The sequence below is a fragment of the Schistocerca cancellata genome, chromosome 2, assembly GCF_023864275.1.
Source record: "Schistocerca cancellata isolate TAMUIC-IGC-003103 chromosome 2, iqSchCanc2.1, whole genome shotgun sequence".
Taxonomy (NCBI): domain Eukaryota; kingdom Metazoa; phylum Arthropoda; class Insecta; order Orthoptera; family Acrididae; genus Schistocerca; species Schistocerca cancellata.
In genome coordinates this window covers 100,239,471-100,261,760 of record NC_064627.1, presented here as the reverse complement: position 1 = coordinate 100,261,760, position 22,290 = coordinate 100,239,471, and the positions used below count along the sequence as shown (strand labels likewise).

At 39.1% G+C, this 22,290-nt stretch overlaps 1 protein-coding gene across 1 annotated transcript in view; it reads right to left on the bottom strand.

The window, feature by feature from the left end:
* The window catches only part of LOC126161362 (farnesol dehydrogenase-like), a 129,246-nt gene that overhangs the window by 4,060 nt on the left and 102,896 nt on the right, over positions 1–22,290 (bottom strand). The window lies entirely within an intron of this gene.

Here is a 22,290-nt window from a genome sequence, read left to right as displayed (position 1 = left end):
TTGTATGTATATAAAATGGTTCAAATGGCTCTGAGCACTATGGGACTTAACTTCTGAGGTCATCAGTCCCCTAGAACTTAGAACTACTTAAACCTAACTAACCTAAAGACATCACACACATCCATGCCCGAGGCAGGATTTGAACTTGCGACTGTAGCAGTCGCACGGTTCCAGACTGTAGTGCCTAGAACCACTTGGCCACCCCGGCCGGCATGTATATAAAGTGGGTTGGTTTTTTTTTTAATGTAAAAGATCTGCCCTGTAATGATTACAGACATCAGTTAGATATGAATCACAGTCATCTTTGCAGTATACATTTAGAATGGCTTATACTGCTCCATCTTGAGCACATCTCAGGCTCACTCATGGAATTCTGTTGCATACATTCTTCTGAGCTATGGACAGTATATAAAAATATGTTGTGGACAACATGCTTAGTTGACTGAATAGTGTCATTTTCATTAAAGTCTTATGTACAGGGTGTATACACGGACAAGGAAAAAAAATTCCCAGATTTCTCAGTTGAAAATACACTTTCACCCGGGTGAAAATACATTTTTCCCCATGTTATGTGAGAGTATACTTTTCCTCGGCGCTGTAAAACTTATCAGTCTTTCGAATGTTTATGGTTTTATATGCCGACGTAGAATTTCCCGGCACTTTAGAAAACGAAACTCAGGGGGAGGGGGGGCAGCAGCAACATGTACGCTGCATATTTTCGTGTTACAAAGATATAAATTCGAATTCCACCAAACACCACATGTTACTTTCCAAGGCATTGAAATTGAGATTGTGAAGCACTTTTGTAAGCCAGTTATAGCTCATGTCATGTGATCTCGCCAGCTGATGACGGCATAGGACACGTGATGTAGTCAGCCCATAGCAAGATCACTCTTAAGTATCACGAACACACAAATAAAAAAAGTTGATGATTTAAATTAATATACATAGTGTTGCTACAAGAAAAACAGAGGTTTCACATATAATTGTAGTCTCGAAGATTAATAAGCTGCAAGAGAAGCTAAGTTTCCACATATAATGTTGATCTTTTTTGCACGTGTTACACTTTAAGATATATCACACAAATGTGCCAGTAAAATTTTTAGTAACAGCGTAAATGTCTGATTTTCTGGGTTCGAAATTCTTCTAGCTGGTCGTCCTCAAAGAGTTGATTTTTAATTGAGAGTCAAACGCCCTGTGATTTAAGAAATTCATCGTACATTCTCGCATGTAGTTCATCTTGTGTAAAAGGAAATTTACTTTGAAAGTAACGCTTTTCAAACCACCATCCGCAATGTTTTCCCCTGACCTGTTAGAAACTGATTCATTTCAGCAGTTGCCATATAGCGCCAGGTACCAGGCGCCACCGCTCTTGCGCAGCTACGATGACACAGGAAGCCTGTATGTTCATACGTGTAAAACATTAAAAGATCTTGCACTATGTCACAAAAGAAAGACGACATCAGGGGACATGTCAAGTTCATTGGAATTTTGTGAACCATACTAAAATACATAATTGGGCTTAAAGTTCACATTCGTATGTCCAGATTCGGATGTAAATTTTCTTGAGTGCCAGTACTATATTATCTCATGTTTGGTTCTTTATTATGGCACAATGCCATGCGAGCTAGAAGATGGAAAATGTGCACTTGAAATGCAGTGAACAGTTGAAACTAGCCAACAGTGTGAAATTAAACACTTTGTTTCAAATAAATTGACTGCCTCAGTGCAAAATATTAATAAAAGCAAAATATCTTCAGCAAAGCGACAAAAATAACTTCATTCTTCTGCAAGGTGATTAATGCTTGACTGTCAGAAAGGTGGAAATAAAACCTGAAAATAATAACATATTTTAGCCTTCCATAATTATGCGAACGTATTTTAATTCATTTGATAGCTTCCGGCCACAGAAATCTGTTTTGTTCTCATTTGATTTGGGAGTAATAAATGAAGAGGAAACAGCAAAATCACTAAACATAAACACAGGTCATGTGGAGACTACCCACCTTCCCACCACAACTCACTGTGCATCAGCCCCGGATCTACAATATTTCTGAACCGGGCCAATACTAGATAGTGGCAACCAGCCACACATCCACAGCCAGAAGCGGGAGAAGGTACTAACCATATGCAACTCAACTGCGCATGCACAAGAGCCCGCCTGCAACTGCTCAAACGAATCTAATGTCAACGGCTGTCACGTCACGCTCATCGGAGGCAACTTGTTGTTATGAATCATTGCATAGTTTTTCTAAGGCCTTTGACACACTTTGCTGTTCGCAGACGCTTCTGTGAGCACTACGTTTTCTTGTTGTATATGGCGGATTTCCTTTGCGGCTTAAGTTTTATTTTCGTTTTTTCTTCCTCTTGTTAACGTTTTGTTGCTGCTGTATTATCCTGCAGACACAGGATACAGTAATGTCCTTTGTTGGAGTATTGGTTCTTACCAGTCAAAATCACAAAAATTTAACTGAAAACTAAAACAATGAAACATTCCCGGAATTCTAAAAAATTCCAGGGTTTTTCCCGGTTTTCTCCCGGATGAAAAAATTCCCAGGTTTTTTCCAGATCTCTCATTTGTCCCGGGTCATATACACCCTGTGTATATGATCTATGATAGATTAACTCAGCTGCAGATTCAGTACAGAATCTGACAGGGATTCCTTTGGGGCCTGGAGCTTTGTTCAATTTTAATGATCTCAGCTGTTTCTCAACATCACTGACACTAATATTAATATCTTTTCTGTGGTATGAGAATTAAACTGGTGCAATTTGCCTGAGTTTTCCATTGCAAAGGCATATTTGAAAATGGAGTTAAGAATTTCAGCTTTTGCTTTGCTACGCTCACTTCCAGTTCCTGTCTCATCCTGTAAGGACTGGACATTAACTTTGGTTCACTAACAGCCTTTACACATGACAAGAATTTCTTTGGGTTCTGTGAAAGATAATTTGATATTATTCTGAAACAGAACTCATTGAATGCATCACTTATTGCTCTCTTGACAGCCAAACACATTTCCTTCAGCATTTCTCTATCTACAGTGCTAGGCTTTGTTTACATCTATTATGCAGTAATCTCTGTTTCTTTAGCAGTTTCTTTACATTCTTATGCAATTTTGTCATAATGTTGTTATCATTGTTGCTGCCTTCTGTCTGAAGTCTAGTTTGATGCATCTCTCCCAGCTAGTCTATGCTGCACAAGTTTCTTCATATCTGCATAAATACTACGAGGTACATCCACCTGGCCCATTTGCTGTAGTCTAGTCTCAATCTCCTTCTATGATTTTAATTACAATACTTACCTCCTTAACCAAATTAACTACTCCTTGATGCCTCAGGATGTAGCCCATCAACATAGCCTTTAATTAGTAATAAATCTATTTTCTCCTCAATGTGATGCAAACCCCTTCATTAGTTGCTTGATCTGCCTATGTAATCTTCATCATTATTCCATAACATAATGTTTCAAAATTAATTAGCTGTTCTGTCACTTGTTATGTCCACTTAGACAAAGGCTTCAGTACATCCTGATGGAGAAAAATGTGAAGAAATTCATGCAAGAACAAATTTTGAGTTTAATAACCCATTCATGATGAGCTCATGAGAAATATAGCTCAAGCTCAGGGTACTCATTGGTTCATTCTTGTTCAACAACACTAATGCCCATGAAAAGGACAATACCACCATTAATACTTATCCTATGGCTGATGTAATATTACAGCACTTGTGGGAAATGGGAATGCATGGCAGCAGTAATATTACATCATGCCAGTAATGATTTTCCACAGTGTCAAACATATTTTCATTGCTCCCAGAACGGTCTGTGAGGTCTGAAGGCTTCAAAGTTCCCACTATGACTGCTGGATGGCTGTGGTGGCATCACAGAAAAATTTGTCATTTCTGAAACCATTGTTATTGTCTGTTGCTTCATAGGCATTATGTGACATTCAAGTTCCCTGTTTCATGTGTTTTTTGTGCGTTGATGTTGAAAATGTGTAATGCAAGGGGAAATATTTGGAACAAATGATTTACAAAGTCCTTGATGAATCTGTAAATGATGAAAACAAAGTATTTGTCAACGTAAAAATAACAGTAATTCTAAATTTTTTTAAAGATGAGTTGCTGCATATGTTTATTGTATTGTTTTCACAGATTGTGCTGTTATGGATTCTCCTGCAGGTACACTGAAAAAAAAAAGATGGCTCCTGTACAGGATATGGGTGAAGTTCTTTGAGACAAAAATACAGTCATTGAATATAAGAATACATGATGTGAAATGTGTAGCTGATAGTGAATGTCTAAAGGAATATATTGTAAATATGCAATCAGCAGTTCATTCTTTAAAGAGTTGTAATGAAACTTCATTAGGAAAACACTGAAGTGCTAAGTTACCTGAAATGCCATGCATTACCCCAACGAAATCCTACGAAAATTTTAAATAATGGAAAAGAAACACAGGATGAAGGTCCAAAAGCAAAAATATCACAGACATTATAAGAAAAGAGACAGACCAGAACACGAGTACAGTACAAATGGAAACTTTGGAATTCAAGGAAAAATACTGAATCTCACTGACAGTCACAGACAAAAAATAGCAGAAATGTTGCAATAACTACAAGCTAATGCAACAGGTTTAATTGGGCCATGTCTCCAATGAATCAAGTCATACAGGAGCACCAAACACTAGCAGGGTCACTAACAAAAAAAGACATTGCTTTAATATTTGGTGAAGCAAATGCTGTCTACCAAAATAATGCCAAAGAAGCTATTAGATCTACTAGAACAGCCTTAAATAATTTTGAAAATGTAAGTGTAGTGATATCATGTATAGCAGTCAGGAAAGTTCTAGTTCCAAGTTCATATGTAAACAAGGAAATTGAAGTCACAAACAGAAAACTGGTAAAAATTACCAATGTCTTCCCAAACACATTGTTTTCAAAACTTGAGGGCTTAGAAAGTGTGCATTACCGGTATACTAGGTATACCACACACTGTATGTATTTGAATAACATCAGAAAACAATATGTTTGTAAACAAATTAAAAAATTCATCTGGAAATTTACTGGAAAAAAACATGATGATCCTGTTACATTACAAATGGAAGCAGCAGGTCTGGCAAAGCGCTCTAATACTTGTGCAGAAATGAAGGTAACATCCACAGCACTTCTTCTAACTTTGTGAATTGTGCCTAGTCCAAGACAAACTGTGTACTCGAACAGCTTCAAGAATCAATGGAATAACAAGTGCAGTACAGTCCATGTCCGCTAGAACAAGCACTCAGAAGGCTGAAAGCAAGAACAATAATTCAAGGAAAACACTCCACTAATCCAAATAGTTGCAATAATAATGAAAAAGCAAGACCAAAATGACCAAGAATGATCTGGAATTTTTTCTGCACCAGGGCAGGAAAATTTGCAGTATAGAACATTCAACAAATGTACAGGCAACTAAACCCTCTCTCTACAACCAACTTGGGAAAACCAGTTGTAAGTGTAACTAGATCTAGGGTCCCCCAAATTCTTTTCAAGTTATGAATCTAATATTTGGTGTCTAAGGAATAAATATCTTGAGCTAGAAGTTGACTTAGATGAGTTTAATACTGAGTGCTTGTGTTTTTCAGAGCTAAGGTGTATGGAATATGAGTTAAACAAAATCATTATACATCATGATATGAATATAATAGAGGGAAACATTCCACGTGGGAAAAATATATTTAAAAAGAAAGATGATGAGACTTACCAAACAAAAGCGCTGGCAGGTCGATAGACACACAAACAAACACAAACATACACACAAAATTCTAGCTTTCGCAACCAACGGTTGCCTCGTCAGGAAAGAGGGAAGGAGAAGGAAAGACAAAAGGATATGGGTTTTAGGGGAGAGGGTAAGGAGTCATTCCAATCCCGGGAGCGGAAAGACTTACCTTAGGGGGAAAAAAGGACAGGTATACACTCGAACACAGACATATCCATCCACCATGGTGGATGGATATGTCTGTGTTCGAGTGTATACCTGTCCTTTTTTCCCCCTAAGGTAAGTCTTTCCGCTCCCGGGATTGGAATGACTCCTTACCCTCTCCCCTAAAACCCATATCCTTTTGTCTTTCCTTCTCCTTCCCTCTTTCCTGACAAGGCAACCGTTGGTTGCGAAAGCTAGAATTTTGTGTGTATGTTTGTGTTTGTTTGTGTGTCTATCGACCTGCCAGCGCTTTTGTTTGGTAAGTCTCATCATCTTTATTTTTAAATATATCATTATACATCATTTTAGACTAGCTAGCATTTACTGTAGGAAAAAGCTAAAAATGGTGGTATCTGCATTTGAATAAAAACAGGGGTAAAATTCAAAAGGAGATGAGATTTTGAAAAGTTATGTGTACAAAAGCTCTTTGAAACAGCTGCTATTGAATTGTATGGCAAGCAAAGGAAAACAATGGTAATGACTGTGTACAGGTCACTATCTGGAGATATAAATAAATTTATTTCAAAACTAGAAATGATGCTAAACACTGGGTGCAATGAAAAAGCTACTTTGCTTCTTTGCAGAGGCTTGAACATAATCTTATGTGCAGTAATACAGTTAAAGATTGTTTTCTGTATATTTGACTGAGTTTTAACATGTCATCCCACATTATACAGGTAAGTCACTAACTATTACCACTTAGAATAACTCTGGAGGTATGATAGTAGCTGAAAAGTTTGTGGAACAAATGTTGCATGGGACAATGGGGGCCATAATATGATGATGGTTTTTTGTTGCTAGGTGGGGGTCATATCAGCAATATGAAAGTCAACTTTGCTTTTTTAAATGCGATGCTATAGTTTGGTACTTATTTTCTGATTTCAACTATTGAGGTGTACCCAGTGATGTGTAACAGTAAGGCCTTTGTAGGTCAATGTAGGTCACAAAAGGGGCATGAACATCCATTTACAAAAGGTGTTCGAAGTTATTACCACTGGTCTCAATGCAGTGCTGCAATATTCTTATCATGGATTGAGTGGTATTCCTTATCACACTGGCACTTATTGAAGCATATGCTCTTACAATTCTCTCTTGCATATCTTCAGGTGTAGTTGGAATGTCTTTATAAACAATGTCTTTTACAAATCCCCACAAGAAAAAATCAAGAGGCGTCAAGTCTAGCAAACAAGCTGGCCACAACACACCTCCTCTGCATCCAATCCAATGATTTGGTTATTGTCTCTGCAACTCACTTCTAGCCATCAGCAAAAAATGTACTGGGCATCCATCGTGTTGATAGCACATGCTGTTCCTTGTTCCAAATGGCATTTCTTCCAATAACAGAGCTAATGTTTCTTGCAGGAATGTGGTGTACTTCCAACCATTAAGATTTCCTTCAATGAAATAGGGACCTATAATTCCCTTCTCCAGAACCCCACACCATACATACACTGCCCATGGTTTTTGGTGTGCAACTTGCCACAGCATACATGGATTTTCAATTACCCAGTAATGCATATTATGCAAATTAACATTTCCATGGTTCATGAATATAGCATCATCAGTAAATAAAATCAAATTAATAAATGTGTCATGCCTCTGAATCTGAAGTTGAGCTCATTGGCAGAATTCAGTGTGATGCATACAATCTGTGCCAGTCAATTCTTAGTGGAGACTGATATGGTAAGGACGATATTTATGCGATGCAGAACATGGACAACACTACTCTGGCTCAGTCCAGATACCCTTGCGATTTGACATAAACTAACACAAGAATTTCGAACCACAGTGGCAAGAGTACCAATTTCTGTTTCCTTGTTAGTAACTTTCCTTTGTTGGATATGTTTCCGGTGCGTTAAAGATCCAGTTGGTCTCAATTTATCATACACATATTTATATGTATGACATGTAGGGTGAGTATGTTGAGGATACCTTTCAGAGTTTAAGTCTCTAGCTCCTACTGAATTTCGTTGGCATTCTCCATAAATGAGAAGCATATCGACTTGTTCTTCGAAGGAATACATCATTCACATTCACTTGATTTGATGATACTTGTCATACCATTCCTATTAGTGTTGCATTGCAAAACCATTGAATAGTGTTCACATGTCAATGGCATGTTAGATGGATGCGCCATATTCAGTGAATATTTACTATTTGCATGATATATGAGAGAGAATTGTCAGAGCATGTGCTTTGAGAAGTGCCAAAGTGATAAGGAATACCACTCAACCCATGATAAGAAGATTGCAGCACTGCATTGAGACCAATGGTCATCACTTCGAACACCTTCTGTAAACTATGTTCATGCCACCTTTTTGACCTTCAAAGACCTTACTGTTACACATCACTGGATTTGTCTCAATATCTGCTATCAGAAAATAAGTACTAAACTATAGCACCCCATTTTAAAAAACAAAGCTGACCTTCATATCTCTGACATGACCCCACCTAGCAACAAAAAAACATCATCATCTTATGGCTCCCATTGTCCCATGCAACATTTGTCCCACAAACATTTCAGCAACTGTCATATTTTTGAAGTTATTCTAGATGGCAACAGTTAGTGACTCATCCTGTAGATCCTACTTGAAGAACACATACATCACAGACTCTTGTAGATAACATATGGTCTAACTTAGATTTCAATGAAGCAGAGGTAATTAACACTGACATTGGCTTATCTGATCACCACCCCTCTGGTTCTTACAGTTCCATCAGTGCCTCTGTAAAACAGCTTTACACCACACCTGTCCAAAAAAATTTTTTCTGAAGACAGTTGCACACATTTTTTTAACTGCCTAACCCATGAATGATGGGTAGATATTCTGTCAGAACTAATGGCAAATACACTCATAAGCCAAAACATTATGACCACTGTTCACCACGACTGGATGCTGCATGATGGCATTGTGGGCACATGACACAGTAACAAAAGTAAGTAAGCAAAGCAGACACAGATGGGGGATCACTCCAGCAAAGATATGGGCTGCAGATGGGGAAATCCATTGAGATAAGTGAATTTGAGTATTATTACGCAGAGCCTGTGAATGAGTATCTCGAAAGTGGCAAATCTGGTCAAATGTTCACATGCTACTGTTGTGAGCATCTACGGAAAGAAGGAGGAGGACAGTGAAACTACCACTAAGAGCTAAATGGTTGGACATCTATGACTCTTCACATAACGTGATGTTTGGAGGCTTGCCTGCTCTGTGAAGCAGCATAGTTGGTGATCTGTGGCATCTCCACTGAGAAAGCACAATACTGGTGCACATACAAGTGTATCGGAGCACACTGCCCATCATAAATGGTTGAACATGGAGCTCCACAGCAGACCATCCCTACATGTTCACTTGTTGACCCAATGACATCATTGATAATGACATCAGTGGGCATGGGACCATTAATCAATGGAAATGTGTCAGCTCTTCAGGTGAAACACAAATTTGCTACACTTGGTCACTGTCACTGAGGTGAAAGGTGGCTTGACACATGCAGTGTGCCATGAACAAAGGCTGATGGGAGCAGTATTATGTTATGAGAGACAATCTCCTGCGCTTGCACTGGACCTGTGGTAATAACTGAAGACACTCTGACAGCTTCGAACCATCTACATCCCTTCATGCTTGATGTCTTCCCCAACAGAGACATCATCTTTTGGCAGTATAATTGTCCATGTCTTGGAGCCAGAACTGTGCTACAGTGGTTTAAGGAGCATTATAGTGAACTCATCTTCATGTCTCAGTAACCAAATTTGCCTGATGTAAATCATATGGGACCCATTTGAGTCACTATCAGATGCTATCATCACACATGCAAATCAGTGGCCCGTTATTTACATGAATTAAATGACCTGTGCATAGACATCTAAAGCCACATACCTCCACAAACCTACCAACAAACTGTTGGATCTCTGATATGCAGAATTAGTGATTTATTTCGTTCCAAAGCTGGCTAACCAAGCTATTAAGAATGTGGTCATAATGTTTTGGCTCATCAGTGTAATGCATATAACATTTTTTATTCTATACTCATGTTCCAATTTGAAATATGTTTTCCCTAAGAAATTACTGAGGGCTAAGTCTTCAGAATAAGAAGTACATAAACTTTGGATAGCTACATGTATTAGGATTTCCAATGCCAATAATAATCTACAAGCTAAGCTGCAACCACTGTGCTTCATTCTATGTGGGCACGACACCCAACAAGCTGTCTGTCCAAATGAATGGTTACTGACAAACTGTGGCCGAGAAACTGCTGGACCACCCAGTGCTGAACATACCACCCAATACAGTGTTGTTCATTTTAATGACTGCTTCACACCCTGTGCCATCTGGATCCTTCCTACCAACACCAGCTTTTCTGGACTGTGTTGGTGGGAACTCTCCCTGCAATATATCCTATGTTCCTGTAGCCCTTTTGGCCTCAACTTCTGTTAGTCACTGTCATTTGTCAAGCTATCCCCCCCCCCCCCCCACCCCCTGTTCCCACTACAGTCCTACACAGCCTTCTAATCCACAAGTGCACCAACAGTCTTTCTGCTTCTCCCCTTTTCCTCCCCCTCCACCCTCTGTCTAACCTTCTGACTGCATGTAGCTGCCCAGCCCTCTCTCCACCTTATCCCTGTATGCTTCCACAAACTTCACTTTAATATTCCCCACCTGTAGACCGCTCTCCCTCCCCCTCCCCACCCCAGCCTCCTTCTTAACACCACCACTCGAAACTGCTTGTAGTCTGGCCTCGACTGCCAGAGATAGAGGTCATCTGTGTGTCAGCTGGATTTGTGTGAACTTGTATGTGTGTGTTTTGTGTATTTCAGTAGAACAACTTCTGGCTGAGAGCTTACATGTGGGGTGAGTAGAAATCCTATCCTTTTCATAATATAGTTATTATTACATCCTGGATTTTCCAGGAAATAATTAAGACTAAAAGGAGCTTAAAACCAGAAATGGCAGCAGTACAGTTTCAGATTGCAAACCTTTAGCATACATTGCAAATTCATCCTTCAGTGAAGGTGTGTTTCCGCAGCCGCTACAAGTCTCAGATGTGGGACCACTATTTAAAAATGGAGATAGACATAAAATAGAAAATACTGTCTCATATAACTTTTTTCTGTTTTTTCCAAAATACTCGAGAAACACATGAAATTGAGAGGCACTAGTTACCTAGACAATAATAAATTTCGAAATTGTAAGTAACACAGTTTTCTAGTAAAATTCAGAAGAGAAACTGCAGTTATATACTACAAACAAAAGCGTAGTAGGAATCAATTTAGATATATTTAAAGCCTCTGCCATGAAATTCTTATTGATAAGCCAGTTGGTTTCAGTCATATCTCAGAAACAGATCTGAGATTGTAGAGCACACCACTGTTAATTCAAATTTAAAAAAAAAAGGTTTATTTATTTATTTATTTAGTCCTTCAAATCCTATATGTATAGAATATATACAAGGATATTGGTCATGGTTAGGTATTTACAAGATAAAATACAGTTTGTATTGCAATCCTAAGGACTAGATATTGAAGTAATTTGGCAAAGATTCATAAATACAACAAACATTACAGGCAACATACAAAGTAGAATATTAATAATGCATCTTTATTTTTGTTGTTTGGCTTTTATATATTCTCTCAGACTGTAAAAGCAATGATCAATTAAACATGCCTTTACTTCAGCCTTAAAACTACAGAGTTTACCTATTGATTTAATATGTTTAGGTAGATTATTGAAAATCTTTATCCCAGTATGTAGTGTGCCTTTTTGGCACAATGATGTTCTCACCTGTTTCATACAAAGGTCAGATTTTTGCCTTGTATTGTGTGCATGTATATTTCCATTTTTTAATAAGATATCTGGGTGCCTATCGATATATTGTTTGATGAAAACTGATGTTTCATAGATAAAAAATGCAAGGAAGAGGAAGAACTGGCAGTTTTTTGAATATGGGTCTGCATGATTGTTTACCCCTTCAATAATTCTTAGTATTCTCTTTTGCATCCTGAAAAGTTTAAATTTGTTATTGTATTGCCCCAGAAGATTATGCCATATTTAATTACAGAATGCACGTAGGAGTAGTATACATTTAACAGGTTGGCTTTGCTGCAACAAGTTTTTAAGATCCGTATCATGTAACAGGTTTTGCTTAGTTTTCTTTGCAAATATTCAATGTGTACCTCCCATTTTGTGTTGTTCTGGAGTCCCAGAAACTTAGGGACAGAGTTTTTGAAAGTGTTGACAGCACTAAGTTCTATTTCTATGTTTGGGTGGTGTCTTCCTTTTACATTATAGAAGTTCAGTGCTACTGTCTTTTCTTTGTTTATAATTAGCCTGTTGTAGCTGAACCACTGTTCTACACTGTTCATTGTTTGGATAGTGGAGTCTTTTAGTTTTTCTTCTGTTTTACCACTAATAAGGAAGCTTGTGTTGTCTACAAATTGGAGGGTAGTTTGGCAATACTTGTTGTACATAAGATCACTGACATAGAGGAGAAACAGAAGGGGTCCTAATACTGATCCTTGAGGGATGCCATATTTCACATTTTCATATCCTTAATAGTAGTAGCTGATTTTGTTATGGTCAGTATATTGCACTTCAACCACCTGTTTGCGAACACATAGGTATGTCTTGAGACACTCATTGGATATACCTCTAATTCCTAATTGGTCAACCTTCTGCAGTAGGGCATTATGGTAAATTACATCAAAAGCTTTAGATAAATCAAGACATATGCCTGTCACAAACTCACTTGCATCCAGTTTAGTATAGATTTCATTAAGAAATTCAAATATTGCACTTTCAGTAGAATAGCCTTTCCTGAAGCCATGCTGTGAAGGCGAGATAATTTTATTTTTATTTAGGAAATCAGACAATCTCTTATTAAAAACTTTTTCCAAAATTTTTGAAAATACAGGCAGTAGGGCTATTTGTCTATAATTTGAAACACATTCTGGATTTCTTTTTTTGAACAGTGGTTTCAGTTCTACTGTTTTTAAGCATGAAGGGAAGGTTCCTGATGCCAGTGAGCTGTTGCACAAATGTGTCAAGGGTTCAGCTAAGGCAAGACAGCATTTGTTAATAATTGCATCTGGTATTCCATCAATTCCACATGAGTACCCTGTTTTCAAGGTTTTTATAACTGATAAAATTTCTTCAGTATTTGTGGGTGAAAGGAACAAAGATGTAGACACATTTCTCACACTATTGCATGACGGAGGTGATATTTTGTTGTGTTCTTCCAGTCCACTCACCAACTGTTCACTTACGTTTGCAAAATATTTGTTGAAGGTTCCTGCAATTTCTGTTTGGCAAGAAATCATTTGTCCTTCATAACATAAGTTCATATTTTTATATTGTTTAGTTTCACTTGTTTGATTTTTTATAACTTCCCATATAGCTTTAGATTTGTTTTTTGAATTTTCAATGTATTTGTCATTTGCCATTGTTTTAGCTTTCCTTACAACATTTTTGAGGATCCTCTTGTAATTCTTCAGGTACAAATGAAATTCATGAGGCATGTTCTGTGTCTTTGCTATATCGTGTAATCTTCTTTTCTCTGCACAAGATATTCTAATACCTGTTGTAATCCATTTGTTCTTTTTGAAGTTAGGTTGACATTTTTGCTTTTTTAATGGAAATGCAGCTTCAAAGTATGACATGAAGATTTCCATGAATTTTTCACACTTTTTGTTAGTATTTTCACAAGTATGCACTTCATACCAAGTTTCTTCACTTAGTCTCTGTACAAAAAGGTTTATTTGTTTGTTAGTGAATTTCCTTGCTTCTTTTACAAGTTTCTCTTTCTCAGTTGTTTCACTTGGGGTGTGCAAAGCAATAAACTGTGCATAGTGATCACTGAAGCCAGTGTTAAGATTTCCGGCACAGAAATTGTGATTTACATTTGTGTTTATTAATATCTGATCAATTGTTGAGCTAGTTGTTGGTGTAACTCTTGTAGGAGAGTCTATGGTGGCTTTTATGTTATATGTTTCTGGTAGGGTCATCAAGCTTTGCTGGTCTTTTGAGAGTTCTTGAAAATCAATATTAAAATCTCCACATATCATCACTGTTTTGTTGAAGTTTTTTATAGTATTTAAAGCTGCTTCTAGTTGATGACAGAAATCATTTAAGTTCCCATCAAGGCTCCTATAAACACAGATGATTATTAATTTTAATGCAGAGAGTTCAACTGTGGATACTTCAAAAACTTTCTCTTCAGCTAATAGTTCAATTGGTTTTAAGTTACAATAATCAATGCCACTTTTAACAAATATACATGACCCTCCATGACTGGATGTAATTCTAGAAAATGATGATGAAAGATTAAAGTCTGCAAGTTTTGTGACTGACATTGCATCTTTAGGAAGCCAGTGTTCAGTTATACACATTACAGAAGCGTTTTTTAGCTCATCAGTACATAAAATTTCAACTTCACTTAATTTGTTTAGCAATGATTGGACATTTTGATGAATCAGCATGAAATTAAAGGATCTGTTAGGCTTTGGCATATTGTTGGACTTTGGCATATTTAATTGATCACTTACCTTTACCTTGTCAATAAAAAATCATTCAGGTGTGCTAGAAGTACTACTTTTCTTTTCCCGACTGCACCTATTCTTCTATTATCATCTGCAGCAGAATTTTCTTCTGTGTCTGGCTCCCCTGGTAGTTGTTCAGCTGCTGCTCCTACTGTTAATAATATTGCTGCTGGTGTTAGAGCTGGGTCTGCAATTGGTAGAGCTGTTACTGCATTCATTGTTGTTGCTGTGCCTGAATATTGGAGGCACCTAGTTCCTTCTTTTGTTGTTGACATTGGTGAGTGAGGTCTTGCTGGTGTTGTTTCCTTCGAATATTTGGGGGGCCAATCCAGGATGATTTTGCTTTTGAGTGTTTGATGCCTCTTGATGATAATTTCTTAAATTTTTCCGATGAGCAGTTTTTTCCCCATGTTGTTAACGTGCAATACATGTAATGTGTGGAATCTGAGCCCAATATTGTTAACATTTACAAGTTCTACATTTCTGAAATGTTTACAAAGTAATGAAATTTGTTGGTTGGCATTGACTATTTCTTTATTTACGCATGACCAACACGGTAAGTCATGCCGATGCGGGATGTTCAGCACTAAAACATTTGTGTGTGTCAACTGTCCTAAACACCTTTTTAGTTCTTGTTTTGCTTTGTGCGTCTCATTTTCTATAAACGCCATTTGACCCACCAATTAGCACATCAAAGTCTTCAGAGGATAAGTCAGCAATGTCTGTGGATCATACGTGATTGCAAACTTCTGACATAGAAGCACCAGGTGTTATGTAAGCGATTGTTTGTAAACTGAACTGACCATTCAGAAGGCGAGCAAATCCACGACCATGACTGTCTGCCATCAAAACTACTTTTCTTTGTTTAGGTTTCTCTGCATGTTTAGAAGGCCCACCGTCATTATGGCCAAACAATTTAGTATCAGCGCTGGACAAATACTTGATATTTGGGTCACGCAAGTGTTCAGGTCTTTCAGTTTCATTTCCTTTCATAACAGTAGCTGAGTTGTTAGGCATTCTTTTGAATCACTCCGTGTATTTGTAGTTTCCTGGAATTTCATGGTTACTGTGAGGCAAGTTTGATGTAGGTTCACACTTTCCGGACGTTTTTTAGTTCGCTCATCAGAGTATTAATGGTTAGTTGCAGACTACTTACATGATCATTTAACTTTCTGATTTCATCACTACAATTCGTGCACACGCTGTTTTTATCGGTGTAATTTTCACTTATATTCAAAAGCAAAAGAAGTTGTTTTAGGAGAACTCCAGGGCAGCATCTTAGGACCATTACTCATTATGTGAAAGATTTGCAGTTACAATATGATACAGCTGAAATTGTATTATACACAGATGACACAAGTCTAAGTGAGTGATTTTAAAAAACTCATTACATTCTACTGCTCATAAAACCCTAAAAGGTTTTTATACTTGGCTCAGTGCAAATAAACAAACACTGAATACAGAGAAAACAAATTATATAAAACTTGGTAAAATGATTAGGGATGTAGAAACTAATTTAGAACTGAATGACAGACTAATAGAGAGAGTGCAATTTGCAAAACTGTTAGGATGAAGTTATGAATTGAAAACACCATATAAGATTCATTACACACAGACTTAAATCTGCCTACTTTGCACTAAAAGTTATTGCAAATGTCTGCTTGTTAGAAGTCATCAGAATGGCATACTCTGGATACTTTCATTCTGTTGCCTCATATGGAATAGCATTTTGGGCCAGATCAGAATTATAATTTAAAAGAAAATTTTATCTTACAAAAATGGGAAGTTCAAATAATTACCCACATTCCTATAAAAGTTCACTGCAGGCCTCTTTTCAAGAAATTAGGAATATTTACCCTGCCATCATTCTATACATTTAAATGTGTGTCTTAACCAAAGCAAATCTAAGCAAACTCCCCACAAATGCTGACTGTCACAACTATAATGCAAGGAACAGGAATGATCTCCATACAGAACAAATAAAAAAAGCACACACTCAGAAGCATGTAAGCTATATGGGTATTAAGCTCAACAACGCATTGCCTCAATATATTACAGACTTAAAGGCTGATATAAATTATAAATTAAAACTTAGAAAATTTTTAATTGTAAAATATCACTTCTCAGTAAATGAGTGTCTTGAACATCAAGAAAATGAGTTTATGGACTAATCTCCAAAACACGTAATGCAGATGTGTGATAAATCCTGAGAAGTTTCTATCTAAATATGTTTCAGTTTATACAATACTACTTTACTTTTTATATCACTACTTATTCTATATGTAGTTATTACTGGTAAGCAAATCACTACACACCATTCCTAAGCAAACAAATTGTAAATTTGTTGGTATATCTTGTAGGCAGTTTCATTTTGTACATTCCACATTTTTTATATTTCTGTTTATGACAAGTGCTGTATCATTTGTATGATGACATGGATGCTAAATAAATAAATCAAGAAATGTATTGGAGCATATGAGTCCAGTGAATGTAAACCTAGGACTGCACATCCCTCCATATGCCAATTGCATCTCATTGCAATCCACTATGAACAATAAATTTTGCCTCAATCTTGTGTTTTGTGGATTTCTTTAGATGTAAATTGTTTATGTGTTTGAATACTAGAATACTTTTTCAATTTTTTTCTGCAATGATTCTGCTGAATTGAAGTTTCATCTGTGTAATCAGATTTAACACCAGTAATGCCAAAACATCTGTATTTAAAGCAGGAAATCCAATTAACATAAAAATCTTGAAATTCCAACTACATATTTGGATATAATAGAGGGAAACATTCCACATGGGAAAAATATATCTAAAAACAAAGATGATGTGACTTACCAAACGAAAGTGCACACAAACAAACACAAACATACACACAAAATTCAAGCTTTTGCAACCAACGGTTGCTTCATCAGGAAAGAGGGAAGGAGAGGGAAAGACGAAAGGATGTGGGTTTTAAGGGAGAGGGTAAGGAGTCATTCCAATCTCGGGAGCGGGAAGACTTACTTTAGGGGGAAAAAAGGACAGGTATACACTCGCACACACACCCATATCCAACCGCACATACACAGACACAAGCAGACATTTGTAAAGGCAAAGAGTTTCGGCAGAGATGTCAGTCGAGGCAGAAGTACAGAGGCAAAGATGTTGTTGAAAGACAGGTGAGGTATGAGCGGCAGCAACTTGAAATTAGCGGAGGTTGAAGCCTGGTGGATAATGAGAAGAGAGGATATACTGAAGGGCAAGTTCCCATCTCCAGAGTTCTGACAGGTTGGTGTTAGTGGGAAGTATCCAGATAACCTGGACGGTGTAACACTGTGCCAAGATGTTCTGGCCGTGCACCAAGGCATGTTTAGCCACAGGGTGATCCTCATTACCAACAAACACTGTCTGCCTGTGTCCATTCATGCGAATGGACAGTTTGTTGCTGGTCATTCCCACATAGAAAGCTTCACAGTGTAGGCAGGTCAGTTGCTAAATCACGTGGGTGCTTTCACACGTGGCTCTGCCTTTGATCGTGTACACCTTCCCGGTTACAGGACTGGAGTAGGTGGTGGTGGGAGGGTGCATGGGACAGGTTTTACACCAGGGGTGGTTACAAGGGTAGGAGCCAGAGGGTAGGGAAGGTGATTTGGGGATTTAATAGGGATAAACTAAGAGGTTACGAAGGTTAGGTGGACGGCGGAAAGACACTCTTGGTGGAGTGGGGAGTATTTCATGAAGGATGGATCTCATTTCAGGGCAGGATTTGAGGAAGTTGTATCTCTGCTGGAGAGCCACATTTAGAGTCTGATCCAGTCCCGGAAAGTATCCTGTTACAAGTGGGGCACTTTTGTGGTTCTTCTGTGGGAGGCCCGCATCTCGTGGTCGTGCGGTAGCGTTCTCGCTTCCCACGCCCGGGTTCCCGGGTTCGATTTCCGGCAGGGTCAGGGATTTTGACTGCCTCGTGATAGCTGGGTGTTGTGTGCTGTCCTTAGGTTAGTTAGGTTTAAGTAGTTATAAGTCCAGGGCCTCACTGCGATGGAGCACTTCCTTTCACGCTGATCACCTTCCACCCTACCTAAAACCTCTTTCCTCATTACCTTAGCCAGCTTCATCCTGACCCACAACTTCTTCACTTTTGAAGGCCAGACATACCAGCAATTAAAGGGAACAGCCATGGGTACCAGGATGGCCCCCTTGTACGCCAACCTATTCATGGGTTGCTTAGAGGAAGCCTTCTTGGTTACCCAGGCCTGCCAACCCAAAGTTTGGTACAGATTTATTGATGACATCTTCATGATCTGGACTCACAGTGAAGAAGAACTCCAGAATTTCCTCTCCAACCTCAACTCCTTTGGTTCCATCAGATTCACCTGGTCCTACTCCAAATCCCATGCCACTTTCCTTGACGTTGACCTCCATTTGTCCAATGGCAGCTTCACACGTCCGTCCACATCAAACCCACCAACAAGCAACAGTACCTCCATTATGACAGCTGCCACCCATTCCACATCAAGCGGTCCTTTCCCTACAGCCTAGGTCTTCGTGGCAAATGAATCTGCTCCAGTCTGGAATCCCTGAACCATTACACCAACAATCTGAAAACAGCTTTCGCATCCCGCAACTACCCTCTCGACCTAGTATAGAAGCAAATAACCAGAGCCACTTCCTCATCCCCTCAAGCCCAGAACCTCCCACAGAAAAAAAATGGTTCAAATGGCTCTGAGCACTATGGGGCTGAACATCTATGGTCATCAGTCCCCTAGAACTTAGAACTACTTAAACCTAACTAACCTAAGGACAGCACACAACATCCAGCCATCACGAGGCAGACAAAATCCCTGACCCTGCCGGGAATCGAACCCGGGAACCCGGGCGTGGGAAGCGAGAACGCTACCGCACGACCATGAGATGCGGGCCTCCCACAGAAGAACCACAAAAGTGCCCCACTTGTAACAGGATACTTTCCGGGACTGGATCAGACTCTAAATGTGGCTCTCCAGCAGGGATATGACTTCCTCAAATCCTGTCCTGAAATGAGATCCATCCTTCATGAAATCCTCCCCACTCCACCAAGAGTGTCTTTCTGCCGTCCACCTAACCTTCGTAACCTCTTAGTTCATCCCTATGAAATCCTCAAATCACCTTCCCTACCCTCTGGCTCCTACCCATGTAACCACCCCTGGTGTAAAACCAGTCCCATGCACCCTCCCACCACCACCTACTCCAGTCCTGTAACCCGTAAGGTGTACATGATCAAAGGCAGAGCCACGTGTGAAAGCACCCACGTGATTTAGCAACTGACCTGCCTACACTGTGAAGCTTTCTATGTGGGAATGACCAGAAACAAACTGTCCATTCGCATGAATGGACACAGGCAGACAGTGTTTGTTGGTAATGAGTATCACCCTGTGGCTAAACATGCCTTGGTGCACGGCCAGAACATCTTGGCACAGTGTTACACCGTCCGGGTTATCTGGATACTTCCCACTAACACCAACCTGTCAGAACTCTGGAGATGGGAACTTGCCCTTCAGTATATCCTCTCTTCTCATTATCCGCCAGGCTTCAACCTCCGCTAATTTCAAGTTGCTGCCGCTCATACCTCACCCGTCTTTCAACAACATCTTTGCCTCTGTACTTCTGCCTCGACTGACATCTCTGCCGAAACTCTTTGCCTTTACAAATGTCTGCTTGTGTCTGTGTATGTGCGTCTGGATATGGGTGTGTGTGCGAGTGTATACCTGTCCTTTTTTTCCTCTAAGGTAAGTCTTCCCGCTCCCGGGATTGGAATGACTCCTTACCCTCTTCCTTAAAACCCACATCCTTTCGTCTTTCCCTCTCCTTTCCTCTTTCCTGATGAAGCAACCGTTGGTTGCGAAAGCCTGAATTTTGTGTGTATGTTTGTGTTTGTTTGTGTGTCTATCGACCTGCCAGCACTTTTGTTTGGTAAGTCACATCATCTTTGTTTTTAGATATATTCAACTACATATTTGTAAAAACAAAGATGATGTGACTCACCAAACGAAAGCACTGGCACATCGATAGTCGTGTGTCTATCGACGTGCCAGCGCTTTCGTTTGGTAAGTCACATCATCTTTGTTTTTAGATATATTTTTCCCACGTGGAATGTTTCCCTCTATTATATTCAACTACATATTTGTACACACAAGTTATAATTTCCAAAAAATCATATATTTTAGCCAGTCCACAGGCAATGGCAGCTACCTGTGAGACCAGCAACATAAGAGTTAACATCAAATGGTGACAGATAAACACAAATGTGTGACACAACACAGATCAGTACACAGCATCAACTGGTTTTACTTTCATCCACACATTCTATTCTGAATGTTTTTGGTTTGTATTGTAATGAGTTGATAACAGGACATATTGGCTGTGCATTCACAGATGCCATATTCAAAAGACAATTGCACTCAATATGGGTTGGTATTCTGCACCCTGTTGCTACGCTGAAGGCTCACCAATTTAAGACGTATTCTCCCACCTATTGCAATGGACTGTGAGTGAGAGGTAACTACAGATCCCAGCACAACCACTCATGGCTCACCTGGCCCTCATCTCCACCAATAAAAGGATGGAGAATGAAACTTAATGTGTCCTCTTCAAAGCAACCAAATATGGATTCAATTTAAGTGACTTAGAAAAATATTACACTGTTAGACTTCTGTATCTAGAGATATTTGTGTCATGCTGTAGAGAACAAAGATAGCAGTAACAACACTCAAAATACACTGGCCAATGGATAACTGTGGTGGCCAGTTGTACAGTGCCTTACTCTGTCCATGTTATATTTCAAGAGTGTCCTGTCTCTCACTTCTCTCAGATCAGGATATCTAGATTGTTTGGTCCAGTGTTTAGTGTTTAAAAATCTACATTTGATTTAAATTTAATACTTTCAAAATATATCACAATATAATATTCTACATAGTAATAGGAAATGAAATGAAATGATTGTATGGCATTGCTGGCCAGGAGGCCCCATCCGGGGAAGTTCGCCTTATTTCAGTCTTATTTCAGTCGACGCCACATTGGACGACTCATGTGCCAGTGATGAGGTTGAAATGACAATGAGTACAATGTTATATCCTAGCCAGTAATGCCAACCGAGCCCGCTGCCAAAAGGTTGGCAGCATCAAAGTCCGGACGCCGTCCGCATAAGCAGCGCCAGAGATACAGGAAATCGCCGCAAGTCTGCGCGCGCCACCGCTGGCTTCTGGCTTCTTAAGCGCTGGAGTCACGAGCACTAGGACAGTTCTGTATTCGCCGCTCAGTTGTATACTCGCCACCGATTTGTGTACTTGCTAGTCAGTTGTGTGTTCATCGCAGCAGAGTTGTTGTTTGTCGTCAGCCGACGCTGACCTAGCCGCTCCGACTCGAACTAGACAGATTTCTGTAGACACGGAGTTCACTACTGTGTTTCTGTATCTTCATTAATAAAGATAAGTACCGACTTTTATTTAATCAGAGTGTTTGGGTTTTCATCTTTCTGTTCACTGTTCCAGCGGACCGGTCGGCCCGCTATTAAAAGTGTGGCGGTGACTTCGTAAGCCGTTTCTACAGCAAAGTGTTTGTCGCTACGAACGCCACCACAAAAGACAACACAACACCCACTCCACGAGCAGAGAAAATCTCCAACCTGGCCGGGAATTGAACCCGGGCCCACTGTATGGGAGGCAAAAACGTTACCAACCAGCTAAGCAGGTGGACTACAATAATATTAGTTGTAATAGAATAAAAATATTCATAACATTAAAAAAGAAATATGTATGTTAATCTTGGTACTGATC